This window comes from Dunckerocampus dactyliophorus, chromosome 3, assembly GCF_027744805.1.
Source record: "Dunckerocampus dactyliophorus isolate RoL2022-P2 chromosome 3, RoL_Ddac_1.1, whole genome shotgun sequence".
NCBI classification, from domain to species: domain Eukaryota; kingdom Metazoa; phylum Chordata; class Actinopteri; order Syngnathiformes; family Syngnathidae; genus Dunckerocampus; species Dunckerocampus dactyliophorus.
Window position 1 is genome coordinate 17,862,892 of NC_072821.1, and position 15,070 is coordinate 17,877,961.

The 15,070-nt window shown below is 41.5% G+C and overlaps 1 long non-coding RNA gene across 1 annotated transcript in view; it reads right to left on the minus strand.

The window, feature by feature from the left end:
* Positions 1 to 4,856: 4,856 nt before the first annotated feature.
* The window catches only part of LOC129178139 (uncharacterized), a 29,325-nt gene continuing 19,111 nt past the window's right edge, over positions 4,857 to 15,070 (minus strand). Inside the window, exons 3-4 of the long non-coding RNA XR_008569755.1 lie at positions 11,019 to 11,087; positions 4,857 to 4,927 (exon numbers count right to left, since the gene is read on the minus strand). This is a non-coding gene — a long non-coding RNA (uncharacterized LOC129178139). The remainder of the gene's footprint in view (positions 4,928 to 11,018; positions 11,088 to 15,070) is intronic.

Here is a 15,070-nt window from a genome sequence, read left to right on the forward strand (position 1 = left end):
GGCCAATCAGCTGCTTCCTGCCAAAAACCAAACAAGAGATCAAGCACAACAAAACAGTGCTCAAACATAGCAGTCGTAAACAGGTTTTATATGCTACATAAATATTCCACTTTCAATAAGGAATCGTACTTCATGGAAATTCACTTATCACAGAAGCAATTAACCACAATAAACGAGGGATTACTGTATTTCCCTTTGTTTTCTGCACGTAAAAGTATAATTATTCTCTGTAAAAGTGTTTTGCATTAATATTTTTGGGTGTCTGGAAGTAATTAATTGGATTTACATCATTACTTATGGGAAAAATGAATTTGGTTTTCGTACGTATTTGGAACGGATTAATGACAAAAACTGAGGCGCCGCTGTCCCGAGCTTTGGAGAAGAGGGTTGTATGAGTTAAGTCATGAGGTTTCCTGTCAAAGGCACTTTCCTCTTGCCTCCTGTAACCATCATGTCTAATGAAATGGCGTTGACGCGCTACCATTTATCACTGGCAAAGACGTTCTGGTCCAGCATTATCGATTCAAGAGGGCCAATTGGCCCGGACAACGCTGTAAACTGCATGATTTAAAACGTACATCCTTCATTGTCACCTGATGGGTGCAGAATGAGATTGTAAGAGGCCGAATGAGTGTAATAACAATAAATAAAAGAGAATGAAGTAGAATCTGACAGGCAGACATAGGCTGTCGATAGGATTCTGGAACGTCCTGCAAATGATTACCAGGAAGCACACATAATGAGTGTGTGGACATGTTTGAAAAGTGTACTGTGGGGAGAAGTTCTCTCTTTAATGAGACAGATGTTGCGCTTGAGTAATGCACTGCCTCTTCATGTCGGGGAGAAGGTATCACTGAAAGACTATGATGGCTTGGTAATATTATAAAAGAGCGTTTAAATATTTTAATTTGTCAGCGAGGCCCCTCCCTTGTCCTGCATTACCCTGACAACCATCCTTCATCAACTGAATGACTGCATTATTCATTAGTGCTAATTATTTTCACATAACATCTGCCCTGATATATTTAACCTCCACATTACACCAGGGATAATGGCCTTGTAAAATTGAATTGCAAGAAAGAAGTGGAGTTGGAAAGCTCATTTAAAGAACATAAGAGGGAGGAAAGCGAGTGAGGGAGGCGCCGGATGGGATGAGAGGGCTTTTGAAGCAATTGGAGAGGGAGAGAGGGGGGTGACAGCAAAGACTGTTAAGCACTTTGGGACAAGGAGCCCCGGAAGTGACAGGACATTTGTCCCTGTCTCATTTGCATGCTAAGAGAAGGGCCCGGTGGGTCTACGTCAGGTTTAAGATAAACCTTGACACCCCGCTGGTTGATGTTAAAATTAGCTCCCACTGACCTGACACACAACCTCAGCCATTAAAAGAGAAACACCTGATCTGGATGTGCAGAACTCCTTCACTGCTGTCTCCACATCTTGTTCACCTCCTCCGTCTTCATCTCTGCAGGGACCTCACCCTCCTCCTCTCTGCACATCACCCGGGAGACGGAAGTCACCCGACCGGGGATGGCGGGCTCACTGGTGTGGCTGTCGGCTGGCGTACTTCACCATGAAACACTCAGGCCACTTCGTGTGCTGCCATTCTTACACAAAGTGGACAAAAACAACCTTCGTATTCATGAGTTGGACATTTCAGCAACAGTAAAAATGCTTTGCTTTGTCTCTGCTGGGTCGGACGTATGCAGCAATTTTCTATGCGTGCTTAGTTTAGGTCAGTGCAGCAACAAATGTCAACAAATTAATAAAAAAAAATAATTTGGGGTTATTTAAAATCATCACTCTAAAAATGTGAGTTCTGAGAAAAGAAACCTGCACTGAAATGACAACATGTCATGTAAGGTCATTAACATCATGTAAGGGGATGGCCCATACTAGCTTCTAACACACATCATACCGTACAGGTAAAAGGTGATTAGTTGGTAATGTAAGTGAGTAGAGCTACTTATAGTAGTCGACCTCTGAACTCGGCTATCATGGGTTATATGATATATTATCAGTGGGCTTCTGACAAAGAGAAACAAATCATGACAACTTCAATAGGTCAGTACATATGAACAGTAGCGCGGTGGTGAGGAACATGTAATGACGTGACCTTTGCACTCAGATGCAACATTATGTTTAAGGCTTCCTGCTGAGAAGTAGGACAAGACACCCCAAAAGTTTGAAGAAAACAGATTACTGGCCCATAGATATGGTAAATGCTCTTTCCCTTGTACTGTATAGCGTCTTCCTCCTCCAAGGCACCCAAAGCGCAGTGACACTGCTGGCACGTTTACCTACTGATGACGCAGCATTAGGAGCAAATGTGGGTTCAGTATCGTGGCCAAGAGCACTTTGACACCATCACGGGAGGATGGAGGAACAAACCCGCGACCACCTGAGCCATGCCGCCCTGTAGAAATGACAATAAACCACAATTACATTTAACTTGGCACACATGGACAATTTCCTACATCCTATACAAGATGTGATTGAAAAATGAGATGGCTAGATATAGAAAATATACAGTAATCACTCATTTAACGAGGTTAATTGGCTCCAGACCAAACAGTGATAACTGAATTTAGGTAGTAGGATTCCTTATTAATAAATGTAATACTTTTTATAGTAAGTTAGAGCATAGAAAACCTGTTTATGACCTTGTAAATATGGATTGTAACATTATTAGAGCCCTCTACACATGAAATAACACCCATAAAGTCACGTTTACACACACATTACCCAATATAGTAGATCTAATCAGAGAAAATAGGCCATTTAAGACACAAACAAAACTTGCACTTGCGCGTGTTGCGGGAAATGTGTGGAGTTTTAGCTGGATTACAGCCGCAACGTTAGCCTGTGTTATTATTAGGATTATTATTATTATGATGATTAAGTTATTATCATTGTGCCTGTTGTGAGATCATTCAAACCTGCAATAAAAGCCTGTTGTTCTGGCGATCAAGCCTGGTGCTTGTATGTTTCACCTAGTGACCAGCGTAGAATACTGCATATCACAATTTGAGTGCGTCTTCTTAATGTCTTATATTTGTATTTTACTTCATTTAGAAATTTTTATAGTTGAAAATGCTTCATTTAGGCAAAAAATATGTAAAATTTGCTTAAATATGCTTTTTTTTTTTTTTTTTTTTTTTTTTTTTTACTAATAGGCAGTATTCGACCACAAAACTTTATTAAAAAATATATTTTGGAAAAATCGTGATAGAGGGAATTCAAACCACGATGTGGCGAGGGCCGACTGTATCTCGCTCTGTTAGAGAGCTACTGATATGACAATATTCTAAAATGTTTCCCCCGTGATGGATCAAAATTAGGGGAGCAGCTCTCAGGATGATTCAGTGCAAGTCTCCACCACTGCACAACTATAACCATTTACAATAAACATAATAATGCTGTCTGATGAAAACCCCGTGTCACATTTTTATGCTGTTTACGCTGCATTCCTGAAAAACACACCACTAATTCCGTATACGGCAATCCAGACAATCACAAACATGCTCAATGGGTGACATGTGGCATGTGGCATATGTGACATGTGACAGTGAGTATGCTGGCCATGCAAGAGCAGAGACGTTTTCGGCTTCCAGGAATTGTGTACAGATCGTTGCCGTGCATTATCATGCTGCGACCTGAGGTGATGGTCATGGATGAATGGCATAACAATGGGGCTCAATGGGTTTGTACATTGCAGCGATCTAATTTATCTGATTTATTATGTATTGTGTAAAACTAAGACATGAATAACATCAAATTAAAAGCACAAAATGAATGCCGACCCACCATCCACCTGTTCAAGTTCCAGCCAAGTTTTTCCAGAGAGATTATTACACCGCTGTTTGACGTGTGTGGGAAAAGGCAGTGTGCTAGCATGAATTAACTTGAGACAAATGTGCACATTAGCACTCAATAAGTCATCAAAACTTACCTTCATGCATTCCCACATAGTACCAGCATTTGACACCAAATATGAGGTGAAAGAAAAATGGTAAAAATACAGTAGTAGTCTATCTGTGCGGCATGAGAGAAAGTTAGCACACGCACAATGGACATGCGTCAAGTGAGACGGATGTAACAGAGAGAATCCGGCCACTTTTCAAAATAAAACATAAAAAAAAATGAAATAATGGAAATTATTTTTTCTTTCTGTGCGGCCCGGGGGTTGTGGACCACTGATCTACAGTATGTTAAAAAGTCAAAATCATCATCAAGTGGAGATACGGCATTTTCATCAGACACTGATGATGTTGTTAAATGAATACCTCTCTGAATTGATATCAAAATTGATCAAATCTTTGAAATGGCAGACATTGGCAGACATTTCACATACCTCATGTATGCCAGCGTATTAGATTGTGCAGCTGTATATCATGTACACATGCTATGCTATTGGAACACTAAAATTTAGTTTCATTATGCACATTCTTTTGCTGTGTTTGCTAGAGTAATGTTGCAAAGACGTTCATCTCGAGGCTATGTGAGCGAGCTGCTTTGTATGCTTGATGCTAGGTAATTGCGGTTCATTTCAGCTGGGAAAAATGGGATTCTCACGCCTTTTTGCGTCAGAAGCCCAGAAGGCAGTGCTCTCTTTGTGTATATTATCTGTCTCGCTGACGTTTAGATTTGCCTTTTAAACATGACATTTTTCAAAACTGGCATTCCTTCATGTATTTTCCACAGTCGACAAAATTATTTTTTGACATCCCAGTCCGTGTTCCTCTAAAGTATGCCATTTATCCAACCTTAAGCTGTTTTGTTTTCCTTGGTGATGATGATGTTATCTCATGCTTTGTGCAAAAATGGCAGTGTCTGAGCATCATCTTTACCAGGACTTGCCTTGTTTTCATAAATGGCGAAACATTCGTTGGATCTTTTGCCTGAAACAAGAGGAGAAGTCACAGCGCATCTGCAGACAAAGAAAAAAACAAAAGTACATATTTGTCACATGACTGTGAATTATATGTGGAATAAATAACCCCTAATGGCAATAGAGTTTGATGGCTTTTGATGGCTGCTGAGAGTGTGTGCTTGTCTCACTGAGGAGTAATGATGTCCTCAGTGAATGACGGGTACGCTCATCCTCGAATGACTCCTTTGGATAGCTAGAATTTTCCGATTACTGCTCTCTGGTGCCTCGCAATGAACCTTTACCTAGTCCGAAAATGAGTGTGCTATCCCTAAATAATTTCCTCAACAAAGATGGTGCTTTGCGTTATGAAATATTCAGAACCCAATTTTCCTTCTCTATCAGACTTTGGAGAGCGCCATAATTACACAATAATCCATAATGTAGTTCATTTTGCTCGCTTTGGGAATTGGGGTCTCTGTCACAGTAAATATGTCGGGAAAATGAGAGGATGTTGGAATTGTGTAAGGTATGGAAAATATTCTTTTTACGGACCTCATCAATAGCTTGGCAACATAGCCGATTCATTATCAGAAACAACTGGGTCCCAAATAAAACACTAATGAGACCACAAGTTATTACTGTCACTTTCATAGGAGCAGATGCTTTAACATGCTGAAGGATACAATCTTTATACTTAATGATAGTTGAACGCTTAATACCAAAAGTGCGGCTAATATTGGTGGGTGTTTCTCCTCTCTCGGAACTTAACCGTTATTTTTACTTCCACGGTAATGGCTTTTCACTTTCCTCGGCGCATTTCTACCAGAAGAGCCTGCCTTAAGCTTGGGAGATGTAATGAAGTGCAAAAAGTAAATTGTTAAGCAATGTTATCCACTCTGTGTAGCTTCAAATGAGACAAACACTGTATTCATCCGTGGTGCTCAAGACGAGTACACACCTCATCCTACAGAACGCATTCACCTGCTACGCGTGCTTAAACTAGTCCAGTATTTACAGACCAAACGTATGTTTTTGATCATTTACGGACGTGCGTACGCAGCCAAGTGAGGCCAAAATGCGGAAGGACGACCTGTACAGTTCCATGACTTTTCCTGTCAACTTCTTGACTGAATCTGGAGCAATTTCATAACAAAACAGGACTAAAGTGAAGAACACCCACCCTAATATGCAATACAATTCATTTTGTGACTGCATTCACACTAACGCCATCAATCATTTTATTGTGTGAATGCTGATAATTGGTTTATTGATTGAAGTTATACGCCTCACAGCCACTAGTGGGCACTGGAGATTGCTTTCATTTAGCTAGATAGATACTTCATCAATCTCCAAAGAGATATTTGGTATTTCTCTGCAGTCACACGCAATTTTAATTTCTAGTCTGCGAGACAGTGGTTCAAAAACGTAGTCCACTAATATTCACAATGACTTCCAGTTTTCCCCGTGTCGCTTCCACTGGAAGTAGAAGTTTTTTTGTTGTTAACACTTCAGACAGCACTACATCACCATAAGTTATGTACGAAAATGGGCAATAAAAGACCGTTGTGTACAGGCTTTATTGTCAATAAAAGTTAAAAGGGAGTGCTTATGTTTTCAGTGTTGAATTATTGTAAGTCAGCCTCATTGTGTGTGTTTATGTGTGTGAGTCTACATAGTGTTAAAACAGCCACCAGTCTCAGTCAGACGATATTAAGCAGCAGAAGGCGGTTGAGAAGATGGCTTTACAAAAAGCTTACATATCTAAAATAACAAATTGTCACCATAAAAAAAAAAAAAATTGATTGGCTGTCTCCTGAAAGATTGTACATTTTGAAAATAAAATCAATACAGTATATTGTAATAGTAATTTCATTTAATTTAGAGTGCCGTGTTGCATACAGTACACAGTACCAGCACACTATTTCTTATAAAAAGCATCCATGATCATGAAATGAACAGTTACGTTAGAAACATCCAACTGGAAGGAAGAGAGCGTTCACCATTGTGCATTCCGTCTGATGCTCATCATATTACTCATTTTTCAAGTTTTGTCACTGCAATCCAATTGTGACACCCTTCATTTTCTTGATATATCAATTTACGATGAACTCCCATTCCGCAAAGTATTCCTGAATACTTTCCATGGAGGAGGTGTAATTTAAATGGCATCAGTCACCGTGCCCCTGCGTGAATAAGAATTATGTCCACACTCGTATGTCATGTGGCAGAGGAAGGAAAGAGTGCTATAATTCATCAAATGTTATCGACCTAATTATAACGGGAAATATAGTGGAAGACTCCCCTTTCTGCTTCAATTAAGAAGGATTGGAGCAAAATGATCAGCGATGTTAATCTTACTCAGAACATCTGATCATTTATCAAGACGAACGAGGCCACGTGACGTTGAGCTTGACCTGCAAACTAATATTTCGCGGGCATATTCTTTCAATCATGTAAAAAATATAATAAATGCACTGAGCATTTCTGTCACACTGGTCCTTGGACATGCTCTATTAATTTCCAAAGTGTGCTCACTGGGTATCATGCCTGTCTGCAGTGTGGGTCCCCTATGACTCCTGTCCCCCAGCGTGCTGCACAAGGGGGGGCCCTAATTAGATTCTCATGTGTATTTAATGGAGTCACTGACTTTTTTTTCCTGAGAGAGATTGCATGAAGCTGTTCAACAAGTCAAGTGAGACATTTATTTTAGTACAACAAAAGGTCCAGGCCTTGTTGAATCTGCAAACGTGTTAAACACAAATACAACACATATGCCTTATATACTTTCATAGAAAAATAAACATTGTCAAACCATTTTATTTGGACAAGTTTGAACTGTAACACTCATGAACCCTAACAAAGACCATTTAAGTAGGTGATCAAGGGTCATTGGGGCAACGACAGCCATTCTCCTTATTAAAAATCACTGTGCACAAGGTTTTGGTTCCATAAAATTGCTGCTGAAAAAATATTCAAAATAAACATTTCAATCAATCGATCAAAAGGCCGTCATGTGTCAAAATTTCATAATGCTGCCCAGAATGTAAATTCTGCACCAAGAATTAAATGATTATTTCATTAGCTAGGAAGACAATAGGAATCACAGCTGAAAACTATGTTTGTAAGATTGTCCACACAACGTTGTCTATGCAAGAGCATACTGATGAATGTGAATAAAGGCCAACGTCTGCTTAGGGTTCAGTCATTTGAATGTTTCCTTGTGTCCTAATGAGGACAAACATCTGGACCTATCTCACACTGAGGGGCTGTGATGGATGTGACCCCCGTGGTCAGGCCTTGGCCCCTAAACCCACCAGGACACATAGAGCAGAAGCGCAGCTCCTGTTAAAAGCGCTGCACGCCGACATAAATCGGTCCTAGTGCGTCTTAACTGTCCAATTTGCATGCCCCCTTCACAAAGAGCCTAACAACACAACCATGCATGCATGCAGATGAAAATGCTGCGGTGCTCAATTGAACTTTGCAGAAAAATCACACTGACAGAGTGAAAGATGGAACTTTTTGGGATAAAAATGAGGAAAAAGGAAACAAAAAGACTGAGAAAATGGAGAGAAGATGTCCACTGGGAGAAGGCAAGATAAAGAGGATGGTGAGATGGGAGTCTGGGTAGTTTTATCTGGTGGGCAGGGAGGATCTGTCTCTGTTAGAGGGAACATGCCCCTGTTATTAAAGCCATTTATCATTGGCTGAATATTCCCCCTTTAATAGGCTCTGTCGTTAATTACCTAACTTTGTCAAGATAGGGAGTCAGGGGCTCTCTGTTCTCTTGGTAGGCGCACACACGCACGAGCGTGTGCACACACACACACACACATGCACACACACATGCACACGTAACATATCATCAGGTGATGGTACACCTTTCACACATACAGAAGCAGATGACAACATGCTCGTACGTGCTACTCATCAAAGCCTGCCAGTCTGGCCATTGGTCCAAACCTAAAACACACTCATACACTTGCACAACCTACTGCAACCCAAGATTCAACAGCCTCGCGGAAAAAAAAAAGATGCATGTTGTGGTTTTTGTTGTTAAAATCTGAGGGTAATAAAACTGTTGTCAAGGTTCTTATCATGATGAGCATAATAATCAACTCATTGGTTTTGCTGTGTGCAATGAATAAATTGTGAGGTGAAGAAATTGAGGAAAAATTGAGTGCACTACTTGGTTGCAACCAGCAGAGGTGCTGTTGGTTTCCACTGCGTTCTAAAGAACAACTCCACCATGAAAATTCACCCGGGCAGCATTAGCCTGCTCAATACGACACCGGCAATAATGGATTAATTGATGGTTCATTATCCCCACAGTCGAGGAAATTTAGGCTATGTGCCCACGAATACAGATTTTTAAAAAATGAATAATTTTGTAGGCATTTTGGCCTCTCGTCCACACACAAACATAGGTTTTTGTCTTTAAAAACAGAGCTTTTGGAGTGCTCATCCCTCATCCCCTATTGAAGAAGAGTTGAATTACTACATTGCATTGAAGAATTACTAAATGAATCCATTGACTGAATTGTTTCAATTACATTTTTGCTATGAGGCAGACATTTTCGGCCGCACGGTGGCCGAGTGGTTAGCATGTTGGCCACACAGTTAGGAGATCTGGAAGACGTGGGTTTGAATCTTCGCTTGGGCATCTCTGCGTGGAGTTTGAGATGTTTTCTCCCGGTACTCCGGTTTCCAAAAACATGCATGCTAGGTTAAAGGGTGACCCAAAAATTTTCCATAGGTGTGAATGGTTGTTTGTCTATATGTGCCCTGCGATTGGCTGGCCACCAGTCCAGGGTGTACCCCACCTCTCGCCCAAAGTCAGCTGGGATAGGCTCCAGCATACCCCCGCAACCCTAGTGAGGATAAGCGGCATAGAAAACGGATGGATGGAAGAAATTTTCTTCATTGATGAAAAAACCATATAATTATTTTGGGTGAATGGACTAGACCCATTTTTGCTTACATTTACAAGTCAAGTGATCCGCTATATTAATGACATTTAATCAATAGCAACAAATCTGTGCGCCGTTTTTACGTCTTTAGCTCATTTCACCATATCTAGTGTGGAGATTATCATGATGCACATCCACCTGACTCTTTCGTGATGCCTTCATCATGATTACATTAAAATTAAGTGGGAGTTGGGGTACATAAAGCATTTACAAGATTTGCTTCCTTTTGTTTAGCTACTAGTTTACTTGTGGAAGAGATGTGACAAATAGAGCTGGAGCCTTACAGGTTTTTCTACTTCATTGATGGAAAGACACACACACACACGCACACACACGCACACGCACACACAGGAGAACAACATTACCGGTTGTACAGAGGGTTACAAAGGGGACATTTCCGGAAATTTGCAAGTGGTAAGCACTTCTACTACAATCACATTTCAGGCTTTTTTGAGTGGAGTTTGTATGTTCTTAGAATATCCTGCATCGTGGCAAAGCCGTAGTCCATCCATGCATTTTAAGTAGTTATCCATTGCAGTAACTTCCCATACATGCATGTCAATTCCTATAAATTGCTGTTCATTCTCTGCGAAGTTAACAGCGGAGCAAACTGATATAAGCAGTGCTGACAAATATGATGATAAGAGGCTCAGAGAGGACTGCATAATAGGGAGTTGTTTCTCCAACACTACTGATTAAGAAGAGGTGAAGTGCGCGCACAGATTCCCACATGCACCATGCAGCACAAGAAGAGTTTAGTATGCGTCCCAGTAGGATTTCCTCTAGTGTCCAATCATTTACATTGCAGTTAACTGAAGAAAGAAGGAACACAAGGCGGTGTGACAACCACACCATTGATCCCTTTCGCCTGATTAGCTCCCTGGTCAAAGCAAACTAATCAGATCCATCGATCACGCAACACTTTTTAACGCTTCCCCCGGCAATAATATGAATTTTCTCGAGTCAAATTATTGGTTATCTGTTGAAAAAGTGGCCCCAGACATTTGGGATTTCAAGATTTCCTATGAGGCATTGAGAGAGTCACTATAGCCTGATTTTTAAACCATTTAGCATCACTGCAGTCATGGTGATAAAATGCTATTTCATTACCTGAAGAATTGCCATCATTGCTGTAAACTTGATTTGCTGCGCTCATGGCAACAAGAGGTGTTACTCACTTGTGTTATGAGAGCCTCATCACAGGCATTGCTACTTTCACTTTTGTCCAGAAGAGGAGGCTGTGTTCCCTGCAAACAACAGGAGGTCTCCAGTTAGAAATAAATACCAGAGCCTTCATCATGCCATTAGGAGAGAACATGGAAAAGCATGGTTTGAAATGCACGTGGAAGCATTATGCATAAAAAATGCGCTTTACTTTAATTTACCCTAAATTTTATTGTGCTGCCCCAAAACAAAATGTATCTTTTCTTGCAGTCCAGCCACGCATGAAAGGCTTTGCTTTCTCTCGGACAATTTAATCTGGAAAATAATCACACGCTTATTTGATCATTCCTATACAAAGTTTAAGACTAATTCCATTAGTTGCTGAATCTTAACTAGACTCCTCCTTCAGTAACACATCATAACATCCACATTTTCCTCACATTTAAAGGTCAATTATGGTATTTCTAAACAATACCATATCTGTAAAAATAAAGAAAGGCATTAAGTCAGTAACACCACATAACCGGCCACAAGATTAAGTACATCTGCACATATGGTGATATACAGTACAATATATAAGATGTATCAAAAAGCGGGCCTCCCGACTCTGGGTGTTTCTAATATTTTGCCCTTCTCAGGTAAGAGAGCTGAAGTAAAAATAGAGGCTTGCTCACAACTACAAACACAATATTCCATATTGTTAAATCAATATCTCTCTGATAGTGTTCAAAAGTGAGCATTATTCTTTTTGAAAAAGGCAGAATTTTTGATGCAACCTTTGTTTTATGAATTTTTATGTCTAAATGACCCCCCTAAATGTTTTATTGGTTGTTGTTGTCAGTGTGACAAGCCTCAACACAGAGCATCCTCTAATTGATTATAGATGTGACTTTCACTATTGACAGTAGGGGGCGGGGTCCATACATTGATTACATTTCCATTCTCTGCAGAACCAAGTAATTGTGCTGTGATGCCATGAAGCACACAGTGACACACAGCTTTGGAGAGTTTCGCTTTGTATTTGTTGCCTGGACGGCCCTTGCACCTTATACAGCATCTAAGGAAGACTCAAAGGATGCTTGGCTTACCTCACCAAACTGAGGTGCTCCTGTTTACGTCTAAACAAGCTCCAGAACCAGGAGTGAACAGCTGTGAGACACGCGACACCTTTGTGATATGTGTGCTTGTGCAATGGCAGTGATCAAACATTACGATAGCATAGGAAATCCCTTCCCGTCTGGCACAGCCTGAGGCTAAACATCAGCACGGTGCGCTGCAGCTCTACTTATGACAAAATGTAAATGTCTACATTCCTGTCTGCTTTATTGTTAGTTGTCACTTGGCTTTAGCTGCTTATCCATCTTGTGGGTTTTTGGTTGGAAACATCTGCCAGGGAGCCAGTGTCATTTGATCCCTGGCAGTTTGACTTGTACTCCCCAAATAATAGGACTTTCTCTTTTTAAAGCATTTTGCCCATTAAGTCAGGTTGTCAAAAAGGTACCCCCCTTTTATGGTGAACATTGTTTCTATTAGCATAAGGAAATATATTTCACATTGGGACTGAGGAATAACAAATATTATGAATAGTCTTTCTCAACTGGAGACTGCACTAATAAAAAAAATCGGATTTTGTACAAAAGCACAAGAAAAGAGGTGTTTTTTTCTGTTTGTATCCAAGTTGATACAAACACCACAATACAAAAAAATTCCACAAAACTTATTGTAAGGGTGAAGTAAAGGCTGAGGAAAAACCCTTTACATCAGGGGTGTCCAAACATTATCACTGAGGGTGTCACGAGGGCAGCACAGCCGTGTGTTAGAATCCCAAAGCAGACAGACATGAAGTGGGATCATACGGCGCCCCGGAGGGGACATGGAGAAAAAAAATATGATGGGTAAAAAAAAAAAAAAAAAAAAAGAACGAACTTTTGCATTCCCTCGCAAAACAGTTTTGCGCAAAAGAGACTGTGGTAAAGCTGGAAACATATTCACATATTCACATATTCAAACTTCCGGGATCAATAACTCCCAAGTGAATGGTTCTAACACAGTAAACCGTACCTATTTCCAACCATGGCAGCACAGACAAACAGCTAAAACTCAGTTTTTATCAAAACGAGCCGCGTTCTCTGCAGTCTGACTTATATTGATCTCCAGGAGAAGCCGGCAGCGAGACCGGAGCGCAGGGACCGACTACAAATGTCTTCTTCTTCTTCTGCATTATGGCGGTTGGCATCAATGATGACCACTCCTCAGCAAGACAAGTATCTATTGGCTGTCCTGGAAGGCCATAGATGAAGTACCCTCCAGTACCCTTGCAAGAGTGAAGAGCTGGTCCAGTGTTCCGCGACCAGGACAAAAACCATGGTCGTACCCTTCTCTCCAGTACCCTGGAATAGACTTTCCCAGGGAGGCTGAGGAGTGTGATCCCCCTATAGTTGCAACACACCCTCAGGTCAGCCTTCTTGAAAAGGGGGACCACCACCCCGGTCTGCCAATCCAGAGGTACTGTTCCTGACTTCCACGCAATGTTGAAGAGACGTGTCAGCCAAGACAGTCCCTCAACATCCAGAGCCTTGAGGAATTCAGGGCAAAACTCGTCCACCCCAAGAGCTTTGCCACTGGGAAGCGTTTTCACCACCCCAGATACCTCAGCCATAGTGATGGAACTGTCCGCTTTCATGTCCTCAGACTCTGCTTCCTCTATGGAAGGTATGTCAGTGGGATTGAGAAGGGCCTCAAAGTATTCCTTCCCCCGTCCAACTATATCCTCAGTCGAAGTCAGCAGGCCCCCATCCCCACTGAAAACAGTGTGGACCTTGCACTGCTTCCCCTTTCTGAGGTGCCGGACAGTTTGCCAGAACCTCTTCCAGGCCGACTGAAAGTCCTGCTCCATGGCCTCACCAAACTCCTCCCACACCTGAGTTTTTGCCTCGACCACCACCGAAGCCACATACCGCTTGGCCTGCCGGTACCTGTCAGCTGCTTCAGGAGTCCCACAAGTCATCCATGCCCGATAGGACTCCTTCTTCAGCTTAACGGAAGCCCTGACCTCTGGTGTCCACCATCGGGTTCGGGGCTTGTCGCCACAACTGGCACCGACCACCTTGCGGCCGCAGCTCCGATCGGCTGCCTCAGCAATGGAGGCACGAAATACGGCCCATTCGGACTCAGTATCCTCGTCCTCCCTCGGGATGTAGGCAAAACTCTGCCGGAGGTGAGAGTTGAAGACTCGACGAACAGGAGACTCCTTATGTTCGAACATGGTGTTTGTTATGGACAAACTGTGGTTCGCACAGAAGTCCAACAACATCACACTGCACGTTTTCAGGTCGGGGAGACCTTACTGGTAATACTGTATGTCAGTCAAAATAGCTACATAACGTTCATCAGGACACAGAGTTCACACAGTTCATGTATTACATCCAGTTAGCATTTGCTATCAAACATTACCGATATACAAGAATCGAAAATTATTATGCAAAAGACAATGTAGCCAAAGGCAAAGCAACATATTCAAAAGGTTTCAGCAATGGACACATTTTCCAATTCATCATGAAATAAATGTGTGTAGAAAACACACATTTCCATAGTGGAGTTCATGACGCGAAGCAAAGCCATCAACAATTGACTTTTTTTCTACATAACTAGCCACTACAAGTGAAAGGATAACTTTTGTTATAGATATAAGCATCTTACTGCTCAGTTAGTTAGAATTAGAATAATAAAGATGAAAGTTGCATCTCCGTGTGCAGCTTGAAACGCCACAGGGGAGCAAGAGCGAATCAGGAGGGGAGCTTAATGTCATATGACATCTACAAAATGCCATTTACGTGATCCACCTAAACTACCTCGGCCATCTACCGGTAGCTCACGATTGACGTAATGGGCATTCCTGGTCTGGCTGATCAAGTTTTGCACCCTTCTTGAAATTAATTAAATTCACGTTCCAAATGTCGACGTTCAAATGCCGGCTAGCTAGCTAGCATACTCGCCTCTGTTGGTCTGGCTGGTGAAGTTTTGCACCCTTCTTGAAATTAATCCAAAGACGTTCCAAACTTCGGCA